The following is a 20628-nucleotide window of genomic DNA, read 5'->3' as shown; positions in this document are numbered from 1 at the left end:
AGACATTTAGGAGGTTTAACTTACATTAATACATTTTGATTTGTCCATGTATGGGCATAGTCCAAAAGAACTACTGGAGATTTTATTCATTATAACTTTGGAAGAAAAGGAGTTCAGTTTACTTTATCACAAGACAACATTCACCCAAAAGAAACTAATTTTATCACATGTACCCACAACTGCATGAGACAGCATTTCAGGCCTGGGTGGAATTTTTTTTTAGTAGCAGAACTAGCTATACCAACACAGTAAGGCTGAGATACACACTGTTTAAATTAGTTTCTTGGTGGGGGGGAGGGGGGGGCGGGGGAGAAGGGGGGTTGGGGGAGGGGGGAGTTTCCAAACTATCTCTTGTTAATTATCAAGCATACAAAGAAAAGACTGTGAGGGTGGAATTGTTGTAACTTCTGATTTCTAAGCAATGTCCACCTGTAGCTACTGCACATGTGAAAAGTATCAATAGATGGTTTCAGTTCTCAATAGATGCAAAAGTTAGCCAACCTGAGCAAACACTGATTGAATTTGATAAGCAGGGCCAGGAGAGAGGGAGGAAGTTCCAGAAAGTAGGCCAAATAACCACGTCTGGGTGGCTAATGGGCATGAAAAACCAGACATAGTTTCTATACATCTTGACCCTTCTACATCCCATTTTTCTCACCGTTCTTCCCCACTTCCACACGGTAACGCCTTCTATTGAATTTGTAAGCCACACAGACCAAGAAAAAAAAATAAAATATATGCAGGCACATTTCAGAGAAATGATGCTACATCTACCCTTTGATCAGTGAGAAAACTGGTTTCCCTCTTCTTTGGGTTCATTACAGACAGGTAGTCAATCCACCAGAGGTGGGGGAATATTGCCTTCTTGGGCAAGCAACGTGCAAAAACTAGACATATATCACATCATTGCATTTATAATATCTGTGCTACTGTTTGCACCATTAAGGTCTGTGTTTAACTGAGAGGCTATAAGTACTGCATCCATAAATACTTTTAATTAAAGAAAGATTCTACTTAACAGTGTACTCTTTCAGTTATTCTAACAAATACGTGCCTTTAAGTGGTGTCCTAGACCCGCAGAGGAGACAAAAAGGGAGCTGTGGTTAAAATGCCGGGCCCTTGGAACCATAGGCTGAGGCTGGAAGCCTTGCCCAGTGTTAATTCTGTTTTCTCAACTCCCTGGGTCATTCTGCTGCTCCTTGTCGCCTCCCCACACGGAGGCGGGTCAGTCTTCGTTATCAGATCCACTGGATTATCTTACAGGAGACACCCACTTTTTATACTACCTGTTTAGTTCCTGGAAAGGTTGGAGTTGCTGACCCCAGAGCAGATAGTTTCCCTTTCTGGCTTTGATATCCTATGAGTTGAATACATTACATAGGTCTGGATATATAGAAACAGGGTAAAGTTTGGCAAACTGCCTTCTGGGTTGGCAGCTGATTTGGGCCGTGTTTGGATTGGAAGCTGTGTCTAGATATGGGAAATGAGATCAGATTTCATTGCATAACAGCCGGCTGGAAGGTTCTGGACTAGTGTATGTGTGCAGAGGGAATTGGTGGGTGGATAAAATTTAGTATCAAACATGGTATGATGTCTGCAACTCACTTTGAAATGCATCAAAAAACAAAGATGAATGGATAAATGAATAGATATAAAGCAAAAGCAAGAATAGCAAAATGCAAACAATTGTAGAATCTGGGGAGGGGGGGATGTATTTTGGCATTCACTTTCAATTCCAATTTCAACTTTAGATATGCTTGCAATTTTTCATAATAAAAAGTTTAAGGTCAAAAAACTTTCATAATAAAAAGTTTAAGGTCAAAAAACTGGGTAAATGGAGCTGGGTATTTTAGTACAATACTCCATTTTTTATATTCTTAATCAGTGCATTTATTTATACAGTTTCCATTTATCCACTGAGATATCAGCAAAAAATGTTTTTTCCTCTAAAAGTATGTAGCTTTATTGTTTTCCCCTCTTATAAAAGTGAGATGCATGATGATGATGAATACTTTCCAAAAATATAGGAAAATGTAGAGAAAGTAAAAATTTCACTCTCTGAAAAAAAAACGCAGTTAACATTTTAGTAATTATTTTTCTAGACATATCATTACAGAGAGTTTAAGATCTTCCATATGTGCCTCTTGTAGCTATACTTGTGCTACTTCTCCACTTTCTGCTCTGCCCAACCAGCTCTGACCCTTCCTTTAATTCATGACTCCCATTTTCTTCCTTTGAGCAACCTTCCACCTTTCACTCTTACCCCACTCTTAATCCCCCCTGACTTGCCATGCCTTCAGCATTTCTCTTGTCAATTCCTTGAAATTCTCATCAAGCACCTCTAATATTCAAATGCATTTTCTCCCCAGTTATTTTGCATCCTACCATGCTATCTTGCATACCTTAAGCTGCCAATACATGTTTGCTGTCAGACTCATAATTTTACATGAGCCTAATCTGATTAAAGCAACTATCTTCCTGATTTAATTAGTAACTACATAGTTTAAAACAAAATTCTCACTTGAGACAGAAATGAGGATATCTGTGCCAATCCATTTCTGCTAAATCATGGGAAACACAGAGATTATAACACATAGAATTCTTATTTCAGAAAATGTAAGCCAACCTCTCAGCTCACGCAGTTTTATCTTAGAATTTGTCGTTGACATTTCCCAAGGGTTCATAATGAGTAATTGGTATAGTCTCTGCAGAGAAGGGAAGGTTCAGACTCCCTAGATGGGTATTGGCAGTTTTTATGGAAATTTTTATTTCATGGATTTGATTCCATGAGCAAAAAGAAATATTCTTTACTCATATTTGAGAATTATCTTTAATAAATCTACTTCAAGGAGTTTCTATGAGTTCACTTTTTTGCACTGTAAATTTTTAAGTGGTTCCCTGATTTTATAGAAGCATCTTACTTATTCCTATGAAAAACTTTCAGGGAATCTCAAATAATAGATTAATAGGCTGAATAATCTTGGCAATAAAAGTGTACATTTCTTTAGGACTAGAAAAACGGATTGTTTCTATCTTCCTCCTTCTAGTATAGCACTGTCCCGAGCTATATCAAGGTTTGAATCACTTTTCAAATTTTGTACTAAGGAAATAAGAAATATAGTAACAATAGCTAACATCTTACTAAGTGCTTCCTATATGCCAGACACTGTGTTGTGTTTTAAAAATATCAGGTCATTAAATTCTTACAACTCTGGGAGATATACTACTTTTACTCCATTTTATGGATCTGGAAACCAAAGGAAGCTAAACCATTCGCAACCAGCAAGTAAGTGGTAGAACTAAAATCCAAACCCAGACTGGCTCCGGGGCCTCTGCCTAAACCATTTCACCTGGCTGACTCTCTAGGCTACAAAGAAATGGCATTAGAATAGCCTAGAGGTAGGGCATGATGGGAACTTACTGTTTTGTTTCATAAAGTTAGAATGAGTCTATCCTTCTCTAGGTGGCTGTTAGTAGGTTAGTATCAGATTACTAGTTAACTGTACTAAATTGTTGCTATGAGCCTTTTTCTTAAGACATATGCTTTGACGTTTTCTAAAAAAATCAGAATGAATTTATGTTGGTTGACTTCTGTTTCCTTGCCTCTTCTCCTGTGCGCAATGGATTTTTTTTTTCTTTTTGTGTCTGTTAGGCAAAATAAAGGAAATTTGAAAAGAGAAATAATCCAGTCATAACTATTTTCCTCATATCATATGACATTCATTCTTTATCTACAAGTAAATATATGTATTTTTTTACATAATTGTCATAGCATTTTTTCACTTAAGGGTAATTCATGAACATTCTTCCATGTTGTTACATGTTGCTCATAGTTCTTTTAATGACTGCAACACATTCCATGATGTTAAGATATCATAATTTACTTAGATATTTTGGTTACGGCCAGGATTTTTCCAATTAGAAAAATTGCAATAAACATTTTCATGCATATAACTGATAGTTGTTTTCTGAATTTGGATGATTTTCTTAAAGTCCTAAAGGTAATCAAAAAATAAATAAATAAATTTGTTAGTACTGTATGGGTATATACACTGACAGAATAGGATTTTAATTTTTTCAGGTTAATTACTTAATAAATAAGACAATATTAAAGAACCATTTTAAATAAATTTTCTTCAATTACTATTGAACACTTTCAGTTACATTAGGTTAATATTTCCCCTCACACAGGATTTATGGGTGTACGAGGGGTGAGGGGCTATCTATTGACATTTAATGATATTCTCATGTTTAAATTCTTAATTTAGAATACATTAAATTTTGATCCCATTGGTGCAAATTATTTATACATTTTGCTTTCCATTTATTTTATTGCTGTTGTCCATTGTTGCATGACAGGTTTTTCTCCTTTATGAGTTGGTCTTCTCTGCTGTAAATTCGTTAGAAGTCAACACGTTTTTGTGTAAATACTGTAATCCATACTCTGCTGATTTTCCTTTTAATTTTACAGTCTATTTGCAATTTATTTTGACTTACAGAAGTAATTCAATGTGAAGTTAAAATAATATCTATTTGCATATTCTGTTTCCCTATTTTTGTTATTTTTAGATTATCATATATTATGGCTCTCTTCTGAGCCACCTGTGTCTTATTTTTGTAGTGTCATACTGTTTCAATTATTATTGTATAATATATTCCGATATCTAATAGGGCTAATCTCCCTCATCCCTTCCATCATTACTCCTCTTTTTTCACAATATTCATGTTGATGTTTTCAACCATGTATTTTTCTAAGTAAAGTTTATAATTTTTAAGTTCTTCAAAAATTACAGTTGTGATTCTAATCATCACTCTTTCAGTATCAAAAGAAAAAATTTAAAAAACTAGTATACAGTATCCAGCTTTCCTTTTCAGTATAGCTCTGTATAAAGTTCAGTTTACTTTTCACACTTCGCACTTCAGAGATGTTCTCGCCTACTCAAGTAGCCCCACATAGTCTTAGGATGATTTTTCAGGTCAGGGCAGAGTCTGGCCAAAGAGTAGAGAGCAACCCGTACAGAGAATAAAGTTATCCTTCAGTAAAACTCTAGTGCTAGTTAAAACTGTATTCCAGGGAATTCCCTCACAGTCCAGTGGCTAGGGCTCAGTGCTTCCACTGCAGGGGGCACGGGTTCCATCCCTGGTCAAGGAACTAAGATCCCACAAGCTGCGTGGTGAGGCCAAAAAAAAAAAAGAGAGAACAAAGAACTGTATTCCAGTCTAACCTAGTGAGCCAACTGGTCACTGGTGATGAAGAAGGTCCTTCTTTTATTTTTGTTGTTATTGTTATTATTGTTGTGTTATTGTCATTCAACTTCACTTTTCCCTTGCTGTGGTTTAGAGAGTTAAAAGTCATTTAAAGTGTTCAGAAATGCATGTTCCTTAGATCTTCATGCTCTACTAAAGCAATTCCTTCAGGAACAAATACCAATTCTTATTCTCTCATGAAATATTCTTGAAAACCACAAGCATGTTTTTGTCAGTTTTTCCATATTTTAAGACAAAATTTTAAACAGCAAATCATGCAAAGTTTGAGTGAGTTATATTCATCCACTAGGCATGTAAAATATTTTCCTAATATAAACCTCTTCGAGGTGGCTATAAATCATCATTTGAAACTCCTCCATTGAAGGGATGACTAATCCTTTGACCATTAAATTGTGAAATGGAGCACTCCCAAATCACATGATTCTATCTTAAAGCTGTTATTATTTAGTTTTTTTTTTATTAAGGTGGATTCAAGATAAAACATTTATATATATCAAGCGTGGTTCTTACATAAAACTCAAGGGTTCCTTGTCTTAAGAAGTCCATTTTTGTTCTCACATACCCTAAAATCAGAAAACAGATCATTTTAAGAGGTTATCTAGCTGCTTTCTGACACTCAAAGCATGAAGCTCTCCCAAGAGGTTTGCACAGAGATCACCTCATGAAAGACCAGGTAAGATCTCACCTGCCCTTCCAGCCACAAAGAGAGTGATTGCTGGACCATGTTAATGTACAAGGGCAGATTCAAAGGACCCTAACCTTCTCCTTGCTTTTAAGCAATCCTAATGCTTAAAACACACACACACACACACACACACACACAAAACCAAGAATATGAAAAGTCATAGCTATCATTCCACTAATATATCTTATTTCTTTTCATGAAATCTATTCTGGAAAACATTCTAAAAATGACTCCTAATTGCCAAACATGATGGAATCCTCTTAATCTTCTCAATAGCACTTGAAAATCTTCCCTTGGTTTCTTTTTTTTTTTTTAATTTTATTTATTTATTTATTTATTTATTTATTTATTTATTTATTTATTTATGGCTGCATTGGGTCTTCGTTTCTGTGCGAGGGCTTTCTCTAGTTGCGGCAAGCGGGGGCCACTCTTCATCACGATGCACGGGCCTCTCACTATCGCGGCCTCTCTTGTTGCGGAGCACAGGCTCCAGACGCGCAGGCTCAGTAATTGTGGTTCACGGGCCCAGCTTCTCCGCGGCATGTGGGATCTTCCCAGACCAGGGCTCGAACCTGTGTCCCCTGCATTGGCAGGCAGACTCCCAACCACTGCGCCACCAGGGAAGCCCTTCCCTTGATTTCCGCAATGCCATCCTTCCCTGGTTTTCCTCCCTGTGCCTGTAACAATTCCTTCTTGTTACCAAATGTCTTCCATTTTGGTAACACTCAAAGCACCATCATTTGCCTCCCTCTCCCTCTGCCCGCCCTCTCTGGGTATTTTCTGTCACTCTCAAGGCTTCAGCTACTACCCTCTGCTAATGACTCACATGTGTGGCATCTCAAATGCCACTTGACCCAAACTGAAGTCATCATCCCTTTCCAAATCCGTTCTTCCTGTATTGTGTAACTTGGTGCAGCCAAGATGGTACAGCCAGTGCCTACCCAGCCACCTGAGCCTTGTAGTTCTATGTCGTTTAATATCTCTCCATTGCCACCAGTGCCCCACCACCTAACTTAAAAGCGCATACACATTCCCTTCTCTCCAGCCGTATTCAATAGGCTGCATTCAGAATTCAGGCCCTTATCCTCTTTGACTGGACTATTAACAATCTTGCATCTCACACTCCTTAAATCCATCCTTATTCTGCTACTAGAATGGTCTTTCTAAAGCACACATCTAATTATGCAACTTTCTGGCTTCAAACCCTTCAGGGGGTTCCTAATAGCCTAGTGCAGGGGTCAGCAAACTGTGGTCTGTGGGCCGAATACAGCCCATTGTCAGTTTTTACAAATAAAATGTTATTGGAACACAGTCACACTTGTTCATTTATATATTGTCTGTGGTTGATCTCATGCTACAACAGTAGAGTTGTATAGTTTCAGCAAATATCATGTGGTTCCAAGAGCCAAAAATATTTACAATCTGGCCCTTTACAGAAAATTTTGCTAATGCCTAGCCCATTGGGTAAAGTCTGAACTCTGTGGTATGACATGTGAGACCTCCATCCTTTGGCTGCAACCTCTACCCACAGGCTTAGCTCTTGCCACACACCCCTTAAAACTGACCCTCTAGCAGTGCTTGTCTGCTTGCAGTTTCCCAGCCCTGAACAGTAGAAATTTCTGCGGTGATGGAGATGTTGTGTGCCTGCGCTGTCCAGTGCAATAGCCACTAGCCACGTGTGCCTGTTGAGCGCTTAAAATGTGGCTAGGGAAACCAAAGAACTAAATGTTAAATTGTATTTTGCTGTAATCAACATAAGTTTAAGCAAAGCCACATGTGACTAGCGGCTACTACATTGGACAGTGTTATTCTAGACTGTGTCTCCAACCATATCTTTGTTCACTCTAACAGGAATATTTAAGATACTTAGAATACCCTGTCCATCTGGGAGACACATTTCAACAGTGAACTTAAGGTTCACCTCTTTTAAGGAGGCTTTTCTGACTCCTAAACCCTGGTCTCTTCACAAAGAACTGGGTATTTGTTCTGTGCCCTCACTGAGGCATCATATGACCAGGAAAACTTTTTTTTTGACTCTGATCTATCTCCCCCAACCAGAAGAGCAGTCCCCGAATGCAGATCCTCGCCCAACTTGTCTCTGTCTGCTTAAAAAGCCCCTAATCCAGTGGCCAGTTTGTGCCAGAAGCTTAATTAATATCGGTCAAATAGATAAATTCCACATTCAAACTTCTTTCTCAACATGTCAGTCTCTTTTCTTCACTTATAGTTCTTTGACAGATGAAGAATAGCTGCTTGTGCAAGTGCTAAAATATCCTAGTAACCCCTCTCCCCCTCTCCCCCTCCCCCCTCCGCCCCCACCATGAGATGTTGACTTCTGTCTGGGAAAAATAACTGATAACAATCCCCTCAGCAACCTGATTTTGTTCACACATTTCAAAGTTCACTTTCATAATAGCATCGTTCAGACTTAGAGTCAGAAAGGCCACATTCTTCTAAAAGTAGTAATGAGGAATCCATGACCGTTCCGCCAACCTACTTGTTTGACCTCTATGACATGTGTTCATTCGGCCGTTTTTGAGAGCACACTGGTTACTTGTGGCTTATGTGACCCCATAGCTACTATAGTTAATGTGTTTTTTATTTAGTCGTAGCAACTTTTAACATTATCTAAACTAAGGATGACAGGAAACTCTAGAGTTTGAGTTTTCTACCGACATGAGCCCTGTGTGTTGAGTTGTGCACGTGACCCAACGACAACAATCAACGGTCCGGAAGAGCCAAAAAATGTCAATACCAGTTCTGAGGATGTTGGAGAATGTAGCCCAGTCAGCTTTCAAAGTCAGCCAAGAATCTATAACTACACATGTTTTCAGCGTTCAGAGTATCAAAGCAAAGCTTCCACACACTTCCTTTTTGAGGTTCCAACTTAAATACTGACAATTTTAGGAACTCCTTTCTGCCTGTGTAGAATTAAGAATGCTTTAAGATAAATTACTTCAAAATGCTTTACGCTTTCTCAACGCTGACATGTTTTCAATTGTTGAGGTTTAAAATCAGATAATTTTAATCCATTTCAAGTGGTTTTTAAGGCTCTAATATCGTATTTATACTCTAGTATTTTATCCCTGTAGGATCAGGAACGTAGAGAAAAAGGATAAAATGATGAATGATGAGGGTGCAGTTTGTCTATCAGATCACTTCTGTTTTCATCCTCCTACCAAGTAGTCGGTATTGCCCATACACACTCCTGGAGATCATCTGTCTCATGGATTAGCACAGTGGTTGTGAACAGCCTCCAGAGCCAGACAGTCTGTGTACAAATCCAAGTTCTACTCTTTGCTTCCTGCTTCCCCTTGGGCAAACTGCTTCACTTTCAGGGGCCCAGTTTCCCTCTCTGTAAAATGGGGGCAATGATAACCTCCACCCTGTGGGTGCCAGCGCATACCAAATGAGCCAATACTGCAGGAGCCTACCACAGAATAGGCACTCGTGGAATGTTTGATATTTTATTTGTCTTACTTAAAATGCTTCAAACCTCAAATGCAAATGCTTTCACAACCTTGGTTTAAAATTAGAAAGCTTTTGATTCCCTTCAAAGTGGTTTTGAGGGGTTCAAAATTCTTATTTAAAAAATCAATAGTGTACTTTCTAAACAATGCTCAGAAACAGCTGGGATTTCTTGGGGGATATGGAAGAAAGAACCAAGTATTATCAGTGAACTTGAATAGGAGGCTTTGAGTTTTAGAAAATGGATTATTGCAGAATGTTTCCACCTGACTCCTGACCCACCCAGAGAGTGGCCACAGCGTAGGGACTCCCTTAAATAAGAATACTTTTCCCGGGCTTCTGTGGTGGCACGGTGGTTGAGAACCTGCCTGCTAATGCAGGGGACACGGGTTCGAGCCCTGGTCTGGGGGGATCCCACATGCCGTGGAGCAACTAGGCCCGTGAGCCACAATTGCTGAGCCTGCGCGTCTGGAGCCTGTGCTCCGCAACGGGAGAGGTCGCGATAGCGAGAGGCCCGCGCACCGCGTTGAAGAGTGGCCCCCGCTTGCCACAACTGGAGAAAGCCCTCGCACAGAAGCGGAGACCCAACACAGCCATAAATAAATAAATTAATTAATTAATTAAAAAAAAAAAAGAATACTTTTTCCCCTATTACACAGGAGCTACCAAAAAGGTTTGCTTTGACTTCTTCTAAGTTGCTAGACCAAATTCCCAAAACCTCAGAAGAGGGAAAACAGGCTCTCTGAAAAAATACAGGAAAGTACACCCAGAGCTTAGTAAAGGAAATGTTGCCAATGGATCAAACTGTCAAATATATATAAGTACAAACTTTACTAAAAGCACAGTATGATCTTGGCATATACTAGATGCCCAACAAATGTTTGGCAAATGAAGTTTGCTAAAATTAGCCATGAAGATGTTTATTTCCCCCATGTAATATATTAAAAGATGGTGAAATGTCACAGTTGACACATAAAGAAAAATGCCTATAAGTATACTTCTAGGGTAAGAAATATCCAATATAAATGACACTTTATAAAAGTGATATTTCTATTTTTTTATTTGGGGAGATTTTTCTTTTTAAATCATAGTTCTTACCATTTGGGTTACTAACCTGGAGACATGAACTCAGTTTATCGAGCTGAGCTAAAACTATAAATATTTATCCTTTTTACAACTAAAAATCTTGGAATAAGGACTTAAGGCAAATAGAATATTGGACTCCCTTTGTAAATACAAACTAAAGATTTTATCATGTGTCAAAATTATGTGGGGATCAATTTTTCTTGCATATGCTATGTAATGATGGAAAATAGTATCAGTTGTGCAGGGCCAAATAAAGATATGCAAAATAGAAAATCTTCTAAATATTTCAAAAACTAATATCTGGGAACTATAATCCATTAGACAGGAAAGTGACCATTTTTGAAAGGCATCTTTTTGGGGAGTATTTAAACTTTAAGACTTCCGTTGAGTGTGTAGCATTGTTGTGTATTCACACGATTCTTTGTCGGTACTATTGTCATCATTATTCCCATTTTCAGATGAGGAAATTGAGACACAGAGGAGTAACTTGGCCAAGCTCCCACAGCTAATGCTGAAACCCAGGCCGTCTTGCTCCAAGGTCCAGGCCCTAAAGCTCTGTGTTATTCTGCCTTGAATGGGATGATGCTGTCTCCATCTTGCTCCTTGTCACATGACTGTCATATGACCATCTTTTCCCTTCAGTTCATATGGATCTATAGCACCTTTTTTTTTTTTAAGATTTTTTTTTTGATGTGGACCATTTTTAAAGTCTTTATTGAATTTGTTACAATATTGCTTCTGTTTCATGTTTTGGTTTTTGGGCTTCAAGGCATGTGGGATCTTAGCTCCCAGACCAAGGATCGAACCCGCACCCCCTGCGTTGGAAAGCGAAGTCTTAACCACTGGACCACCAGGAAAGTCCCTATAGCTGGATAATATTCCCATATCTCAATTTACTACATGTTGTCTAAACTTTTCCCTATCTGTGGACTTTCAATTTTTATTTTTTCACTACTAAAGTCACTTTCAACTCTCAGAACAATTGCCTGTGTGACATAAGAGAGGAACCGTGTGAAAAGAGTGTGTGGACAGTATAACTTGGAGCTCTCCTGGGAGGAAATGATATCTTGTGTGATAGGAGTTCAGAAGGGTTAGGATATTGATGTGGAAAAATTACCTAATCATTTGTAGTTATCATTATGATAAAAATGAAATTGGCAAGCAATAGACCCAAGCTGATTTGTAATCATACAATTATGTTTATTGTGTAATATATGCCCATGCATTTATTGGTTATCATACAAGGGAAAAGATAATTCTTACACTTGGGCTTTAAAAATTACAATTTCAGGGAATTCCCTGGAGGTCCAATGGTCAGGACTCTGTGCTTTCACTGCCAATGGCCCGGGTTCAATCCCTGGTCGGGGAACTAAGATCCCACAAGTCATGCAGCACAGCCAAAAGAAAAGAAAAGAAAAGAAAAAGAAAAAGAAATAAATAAAAATGACAGTTTCATGATTTAGGAGACACAGTGATGAACTTGTAGAACACTTCTGAGGTTAGGGTCTTTCTTAGCCCCAGGAGTCCCTTTCCATTTGCCTCTAAGCTTCATCCTCTAATTTAGGGTTTTCTCATTTTTATCCTCTGGGCCACCTGTTCACCCCAAACAGAGGTACACTGCTTTACTTCTTCTCTCTATATTAGGCATGGACAAAACAAAACAGAGGGGAAAAAAATCTTTTTCTTTATCCTTTGGCACACAGAGTTGCTGTGAAATTTCTTCTTTTTTTTTTTTTTTTAGGTCTGTATTATTTATTTTTGCTCACTAGTCTTTTTTTATTATTAATTTTTATTGGAGTACAGTTGCTTTACAATGTTGTATTAGTTTCTACTGTACAGCAAAGTGAATCAGCTATATGTATATGTATATCCCCTCTTTTTTTGGATTTCCTTCCCATTTAGGTCAGCACAGAGCATTGAGTAGAGTTCCCTGAGCTATACAGTAGGTTTTCATTAGTTATCTATTTTATACATAGTATCAATAGTGTATATATGTAAATCCCAATCTCCCAATTCATCCCACCCCCTCACTATCCCCCTTGGTATCCATATGTTTGTTCTCTACGTCTGCGTCTCTATTTCTAAAGAAGAAATTAGAATTAAACGAAATGGCCACCTCCAAGTCTTACATGCAGTCTTCTTTGAAGAAGGATCCTCTAGTAGCTACTAACTCTGCTTGCCAAGCTGTACAAAAGCCTGTCCCTCTTCATCCTGCTAGGACATCCCAATACAGGAAGCCTCTTCTCTCAGGTGTCCCTAAATGCGACTCCCTGCTCTGCCGTCTCTTGTCTAAGGGGCTGTTGGGTCATGTGAGACCACAGTGAATTCTCAGCTAGAACTCATTCAAAAATTCACAGGACTAACCATCTAACTAACCGTCATCTTATTCTTGCTTCTTTCTCAGAGAAACCTGATAAATTATGTTCTCCATCTCCTCTACCTCACTCTCCCAAAGACACACACACATCCACACAAATATTGACAAATAATTACTAACAACTTGTTCAGTGCAGAGATTTATAGTTATTATGACATATGTCTCATTTTGAGTTGGGAAAATATCCCTGTACAAAATGAAAGCACCCCCTCCCCCAATTCATGCACACACATACACTTTTTAAAAATGAATTTTTAAGAAATTAACTCTGGATTCCAGCATTTGACAGCTTTAAGAAAATTGTTGAAATAGACTGAAAAGAAAAACTCCGGGGCAACCTAGGAGACTTGGGATTATTTGAACCAGACAGGGGAAAGAAAAACCAACTGTGAAGTGATTTAACAGTTTCTGGATTATGAAACAACATGTAAGAGTTCTGAAGGATCTCAGCAGCATACCCTCAGGATGACTGAAAAAGTGAGGGGTGGAGGGGTGGAAGGGTGGCTTACAGCCAAAAGGGAACATAATGCAAAATTCTTGGCCTGATAAAACTTCCTTTTGGGCTTTAATGTAAATTTACAGGAGAATTGTACTTTAAATAACAAATTCTCTGAACATGGTTATAAATAGGTGCCCTCCAGTAATTAAATGTAGCAGGAACAAATCAGATGAGCCAAAATGATAAGGCTCTTTTCCAAAGCACCTGCTTTTCAAATAAGGTAGGTTTCTCACTGGGAAGTTTTCCTCATCGTATGCCCCACTGTGAATGGCGCCCCCTAGGGTTGTACAGAACACAATCCACTCAACCATACCTGTTCCTTTGCCTGCACAGAGCCACCCCTAGAAATGAGAGAAAAAAGGAAATAAGGTGGAACCCCTCCCCAACTCCCAAGCTGGACCTCATTTCCCTTCCTTTTTACCACCTCTCTATCACTCCAGGTTTTGAGGAACAAGAGTAAAGGGGAAGTGGAAGAGAAGGAGGTGGAAATAAATGGGAAATTGGCAGGAATACACTGAGCTGCGAACACGTAGCTCCAAAGCCCAGGAGTGGAACTCAAGCTCATGTCCCCTTCTACTTTGCCCATATCCCCGAATCAAGTCTGGGACACTCTGGGGTGGTGACACTTCCTTGAGAGTAGCTCCAGTTATGCCCAAGCCTCCATAAACAAGCTGGGTTGACCAACAAGGCACATTGGCATGTGCAGAAATCTTCAGCGTTATCTAACACACAGCAAGCCAGTTTTTACGTGTTAGAGGGCAAGTGGTTTGAAAGCCTACCTGTTGGAGGCAAGAAGTAAACAAAACTTAAAGCTCCATTCTGATAACCTTTCACCTTTCCTATGGGCTTAGTAAAACCTTCTCAACTGTGTTACTTCATTTTTGTTTGTTTAATTATCCTCGAGAAGCCGCTAGACACACTTTCTGCTGATTTGATGGGGCCTGTTGAAGAAATTATGCACAGATACTTAGAGGGCTTGAGAGCTCCTTTTTCTCTCCCTGCATCCTGGTAAGAGTTCCGTGTCTGACTGGAGAGACTGCATTGTCTCATCCTGCTTTCTCCTCACATGATAGCTGCTCCTTATTGCCCCTTCCTCAGGAGGCAGGTAGATGGTCCCATATTAGTGATGCAAACAAATGGATCTTGGCTTAATTAAAAATTGTGATCTTTGTCAAGTTAAGAGTGACTTATTTAAGAGAGACCCAAAGAAAGAAATTAAAAGTTTACCTAGCAAAGGGTAAAGTGTTCTCTCTTTCTTCTCAGGCTTCCTTAAAACCTACACCCACAGTAATTTTATATACATATATAGTGTGTGTATGAGTGTGTGTGTTTATATATACACACAGAATATATATATGGAAAAACCCGAACGAACCTTTTGGCCAACCCAGTATATATTACAGTTCAGTGGCATCAAGTGCATTTGCATCGTTGGGTACACTTTATTTTTATCTTCTTAGATTAGGGTCAACGAATCATTCTGAATCTTGATTATATCAGCCAATGTTTTAGCTAGTTCTCCCATATTTGTATGATTTGTAAATATCAGAATGCTTCCATATCTTTATCTATAATGAAGATTAAAATAATTAATAGAACAGACCTTAAGACAAAGGAGATAGAGCAGGCTGATAGCAAACCATTAACTCACACCCTATGAGTAGTGCTTTAACCAAATGTAGTTGACTGTATTCCATTATCAGTTAAGTGGCATCAAGTACAATTGCAAATAATCTCTATCTCTACGATATGTCTCATCTTTGTTCTAATCCTGTTTTCCCAACGACCTATTCACACAACTATTTCACAAGCAGAGCCCCTGAAATACCCAAAACAAAATTCTCTAAACTAGTTTCCTTCCCTACCTATGCCATTTCCATCCACACCTCCCCATCTTGTCTTGAAGAATGAAAGTGTTGTGGTAACTATAATTCTTTCTTCCCTTCTTTCCTTATATCCAGACTGGCATTAAGCACTTTAGTTCAGAATTTTTCATGTCCTGCACAGGAAATGACATATGAGATTGGCTGGGTAAACAAAAAAAGCTACTTGTGTCTGGAATTTATTGCCTGATGGTGGGTAAGGGGACCCCCACAGCCCCCAGGGCCTTTGCGGATCAGTATCTCAACGGATCTGTAACACCTGGGCACACAGCTGGGAAGTTCAAATTTAGTCCATTCTTTCTTAAAATACCTCATATTTGCCCTTTTATTTCCATTTCTGCAGCTACCATCTTAGTCAAGGTCATTATCTCATACTCGGATTATTGTAACATCCACCTAACTGCTTTCCTTGCCTTTTCCCAAGTTTATCTTTGGTGGTGCCACTGACGAATCTACTTACCCACTGCTTTTGGCATGAGTCTACAATTGTCTCCCATTACCAATGACAGTAAAACCTAAATTCTTTTGTCAAGATTTCAAGGAAAAGAAATTATTTAGGCCCATCTTACCTGTTAAACTTATCTCCTACTACTTCTTCCAACAATCTCTATTCAAGTTAAATTCACTTATTCACTGCCTATCACCAACAGAATCACATTTCTTATATTTGTTCTGCTTCCAGAAGATCCTGGTGGTAGTCGTTAGTAGCCATAACTACTTGGGTGGTCTTGTAGTCTTGAGCACCTACTAGGTGTTAGGCCCTGTGCCAACCTTCACAGCAATCTTTACTGTTAGCTAATGTTATTCCGATTTTATAGATAAGAAAGTTGAAACCCAGGTTAAGTAACTTGGCCAAAAAGAAAAACTGATTTAAGTAATGAAGAGCTAAGACTTCAAATCTCAGCGTAACTTCAAACAACACACTCTTTCTACTGCCTTTGTCCAGTGTAAGCTTAGTTTACTCTGAACTCAAAACATTTCTTTCCAAACTTCTCATTTGGCAATTAAAAATTTGCTATCATATGATAATCCTTTGATCATTCTTTCTTATTCTCTGATTCTTGCATTGTTATGTAGTCATCTGCATTTTTGTCTTCATCTGTCCAACTGTGCTGAGAACCTATGACTGCAAAACCTGGATCCCCTATAAGTCTTAGGTGTTGCTATGTCTCTATGGATACGATATCTCAATTTCTGAATTTTTGCCAAAGCATTATAGTTCCTTTGGCCCACGTGTGCTACATCACACTATCCCCAAGAAATTGAATTTACATTAATGGCCTTTATTTTCTGCCTTTGCCTTTACTCTTTTGCCATTATTTAATAGCTTAATTTTTCAGTTCATAGATTATTATAATATCAAAAAGCCCCAATGCCTTCTTTAGCCTATGATAGTCCAGGCTGTCTGGCAGATTTTCCAAGAAAATTGGTCACTGTAAATGAGAGATCTAGTCCCATAAATCTTCTAGTGATTATTTCCAAATCTGTTCTTTTTTTTTTTTAAAACAATTTTAAATGTTTATTCACCTGATAACAGACTTTGAAATACACAAAACAGGAAGCTGGAGGGAAATCTTGAAATCATTTATCTAGTCCAAATGCTTTCTTTCTTCTTCTTTTCTTCCTTCCTATTTCCCTCCCTCCCTCTCTCGCTTCCTTTCTTCTCTCCTTCCCTCCTCTTTTTTTATTTCATCCTCCTCTTTCTTCTTCTCCTTCTCCTCCTCCTTCTTTCACCAATGAAGAAACTGAGGCCAGAGGTGAAGTACACATCCAGTCAGAAGCAGAGGGGGGTCTACGACCCAGGCCCAGCCCTCTAACTTCTTATCTAGGACCCTTCCCTCCTCACTGCACTTTACTGAGCTTGAACAAACATTGTCTTGATACATTAACAACTCTTAAAGTGAAGGTTCCAAATCTGTTCTTAATTTCAGAGCAAAGTAAATAGTGAGTTAATCTTCTCATTAACCCAGATTTGGGCCTTAATAACAATATGACTAATATAATTTAATGTAAAAGTATCTTTTAAAACCCCGTTACCTCTGCCCAAATTGATCTCTTCATTGCGCTCAAGCAACCAACATGTCAGGGTGGGAGTCTTATTACCAAAATCAGGGTGATGAGGAAGAAGAAGATCAAGAGGAGGGCCTTGAAGCACGTGGAGATTATAAATATTCAGGAAGAGATAGATAGTTTGATTTTTTTGATTGATGCTTCCAAGGCCATGTTTGAAACTCAGGATGAAGATGAGTTGACTTCTTTTGACATGAGCATCCAGTGTATCCGGAGTGTATACACCAATAAGATCATAAGCAGTGATCGAGATCTCTTGGCAGTGGTGTTCTATGGTACCAACAAGGACAAAAATTCAGTGAATTTCAAAAATATTTACATCTTGCAGGAATTGGATAATCCAGGTGCTAAACGAGTGCTAGAGCTTGACCACTTTAAGGGGCAGGAGGAGAAGAAACATTTCCAAGACCTAGTTGGCCATGGATCTGACTACTCCCTAAGTGAAGTACTGTGGGTCTGTGCCAACCTCTTTAGCGATGTCCAGTTCAAGATGAGCCATAAGAGGGTCATGTTTTTCACCAATGAAGATGACCCCCACAACTGGCAACGACAGTGCCAAAGCCAGCCGGGCCAGGACCAAAGCTGGGGATCTCCATGACACAGGTATCTTCCTTGACTTGTTGCACCTAAAGAAACATGGGGGCTTTGACATATCCTTGTTCTACAGAGATATTATCAGCATAGCAAAGGATGAGGACATAGGGGTTCACTTTGAGGAGTCGAGCAAGATCAAAGACCTGTTGAGGAAGGTTCACGCCAAGCAGACCAGGAAGCACGTGCTCTACAGATTGAAGCTTAAGCTCAACGAAGATGTAGCGCTTACTGTTGGCAATTATAATATGGTCCAGAAGGCTCTCAAACCTTCTCCAGTGAGGCTTTATCGGGAAACAAATGAACCAGTGAAAACCAAGACCCGGACATTTAATGTAAATACAGGCAGTTTGCTTTTGCCTAGCGACACCAAGAGGTCCCAGACCTATGGGAGTCGTCAGATTGTATTAGAGAAAGAGGAAACAGAAGAGCTTAAATGGTTTGATGAACCAGGTTTGATTCTCATCGGTTTCAAGACCTTGATAATGCTGAAGAAGCACCATTACCTGAGGCCCTCCCTGTTCGTGTACCCCGAGGAGTCCCTGATAAATGAGAGCTCAACGTTATTCAGTGCTCTGCTCACCAAGCGTCTGGAGAAGGAGGTCATGGCAGTGTGCAGATACACACCCTGCCAGAATATCCCCCCTTGTTTTGTGGCCTTGATGCCACAGGAAGAGGAGCTGGATGACCAGAAAATTCAGGTGACTCCCCCAGGCTTCCAGCTCATCTTCTTGCCCTATGCTGATGACAAACGGAAGGTGCCCTTTACTGAAAAAGTCATGGCAAACCCAGAGCAAGTAGACAAGATGAAGGCTATTGTTCAGAAGCTCCGCTTCAAGTACAGAAGTGACAGCTTTGAGAACCCAGTGCTGCAGCAGCACTTTAGGAACATGGAGGCCTTGGCTTTGGATTTGATGGAGGCTGAACAAGCCATGGACCTGACACTGCCCAAGGTTGAAGAAATGGACAAAAGACTGGGCTCCCTGGTGGATGAGTTTAAGGAACTTGTCTACCCACCAGATTACAATCCTGAGGAAAAAGTTCCCAAGCGAAAACAAGATGATGAAAGTTCTAGAAGCAAAAGGCCCAAGGTGGAGTTATCTGAAGAGGAGCTGAGGGCCCACGTCAGCAAGGGCACAGTGGCTAAGCTCACTGTGCCCACACGGAAGGAAGCCTGCAGGGTGTACGGACTGAAGAGCGGGACGAAGAAGCAGGAGCTGCTGGAATGCTCTCACCAAGCACTTCCAGAAGGCCTGACCAGAGACCATACAGCCAGTTACCCTTCCACATTGTAGCCAGGCTGCCTGGTTTTGTTTTTATCAAGTTAAAACATGTTTCTCCTGAGCCAGGAAGAGTCGGTCTGACAGAAGCCAAGGACTTTGTTTATGAGACTTTCTGTTGCCATGGAGACAGCATTGCCATCTCACTGTGCTGTGCCTTACTCTACTGTCTGAATAAAGAGCCCTAACTTTGTACTATTAAAACAAAACAAAACAAAACAACCCCTTACCTGCCTAGAATTCATGTTGCTAAGAGGTTTAGAAAACAAAGGTAGAGTGTGTGGCCCTGGTACTCTAGAATGAGGCTGTCCAATAATGTAGCCACTAGCCACATGTGGCTATTTAAATTTTTTTTTAATATTTATTTATTTATTTAATTTTTGGCTGTGTTGGGTCTTAGTTGCGGCATGCAGGATCTTCCGTTGCAGCATGTGAGTTTAGTAGTTGCTGTGCACGGGCTTAGTTGCCCTGCAGCATGTGGGATCTTAGTTCCTCAACCAGAGATTGAATCGCGTCCTCTGCATTGGAAGGCAGATTCTTAAATCTGCCTAAATTTAAGGGACCACCAGGGAAGTCCCTAAATTTTAATTAATTAAAAGTAAATAGATCAAGTGGGGTTTATCCCAGAAATGCAAGGATTCTTCAATATAGGCAAATCAATCAATGTGATACACCATATTAACAAATTGAAGGAGAAAATCCATATGATCATCTCAATAGATGCAGAAAAAGCTTTTGACAAAATTCAACAGCCATTTATGATAAAAACCTTCCAGAAAGTAGGCATAGAGGGAACTTACCTCAACATAATAAAGGCCATATATGACAAACCCACAGCCAACATCGTTCTCAATGGTGAACAACTGAAACCATTTCCACTAAGATCAGGAACAACACAAGGTTGCCCACTCTCACCACTATTATTCAACGTAGTTTTGGAAGTTTTAGCCACAGCAATCAGAGAAGAAAAAGAAATAAAAAGCATCCAAATCGGAAAAGAAGAAGTAAAGCTGTCACTGTTTGCAGATGACATGATACTATACATAGAGAATCCTAAAGATGCTACCAGGAAACTACTAGAGCTAATCAATGAATTTGGTAAAGTAGCAGGATACAAAATTAATGCACAGAAATCTACTGCATTCCTGTACACTAACGATGAAAAATCTGAAAGTGAAATTAAGGAAACACTCCCATTTACCACTGCAACAAAAAGAATAAAATAACTAGGAATAAACCTAGCTAAGGAGACAAAAGACCTGTATGCAGAAAACTATAAGACACTGATGAAAGAAATTAAAGATGATACAAACAGATGGAGAGATATACCATGTTCTTGGATTGGAAGAATCAACATTGTGAAAATGACTATACTACCCAAAGAAATCTACAGATTCAATGTAATGCCTATCAAACTATCA

At 39.3% G+C, this 20628-nt stretch overlaps 1 protein-coding gene and 1 pseudogene across 3 annotated transcripts in view; both read left to right on the top strand.

Moving 5' to 3' along the window:
- Window positions 1–20628, top strand: part of FYB1 (FYN binding protein 1) — a 165980-nt gene that overhangs the window by 12621 nt on the left and 132731 nt on the right. The window lies entirely within an intron of this gene.
- On the top strand, window positions 11996–19316 carry LOC309624296 (X-ray repair cross-complementing protein 6 pseudogene; annotated as a pseudogene). The gene has a single exon. The product of its transcript is annotated as an X-ray repair cross-complementing protein 6 pseudogene (transcript).

Source organism: Balaenoptera borealis (genome assembly GCF_965194805.1).
Source record: "Balaenoptera borealis genome assembly, chromosome: 2".
Classification (NCBI taxonomy): Eukaryota; Metazoa; Chordata; class Mammalia; order Artiodactyla; family Balaenopteridae; genus Balaenoptera; species Balaenoptera borealis.
This window is presented reverse-complemented; position numbering and strand designations above follow the sequence as displayed.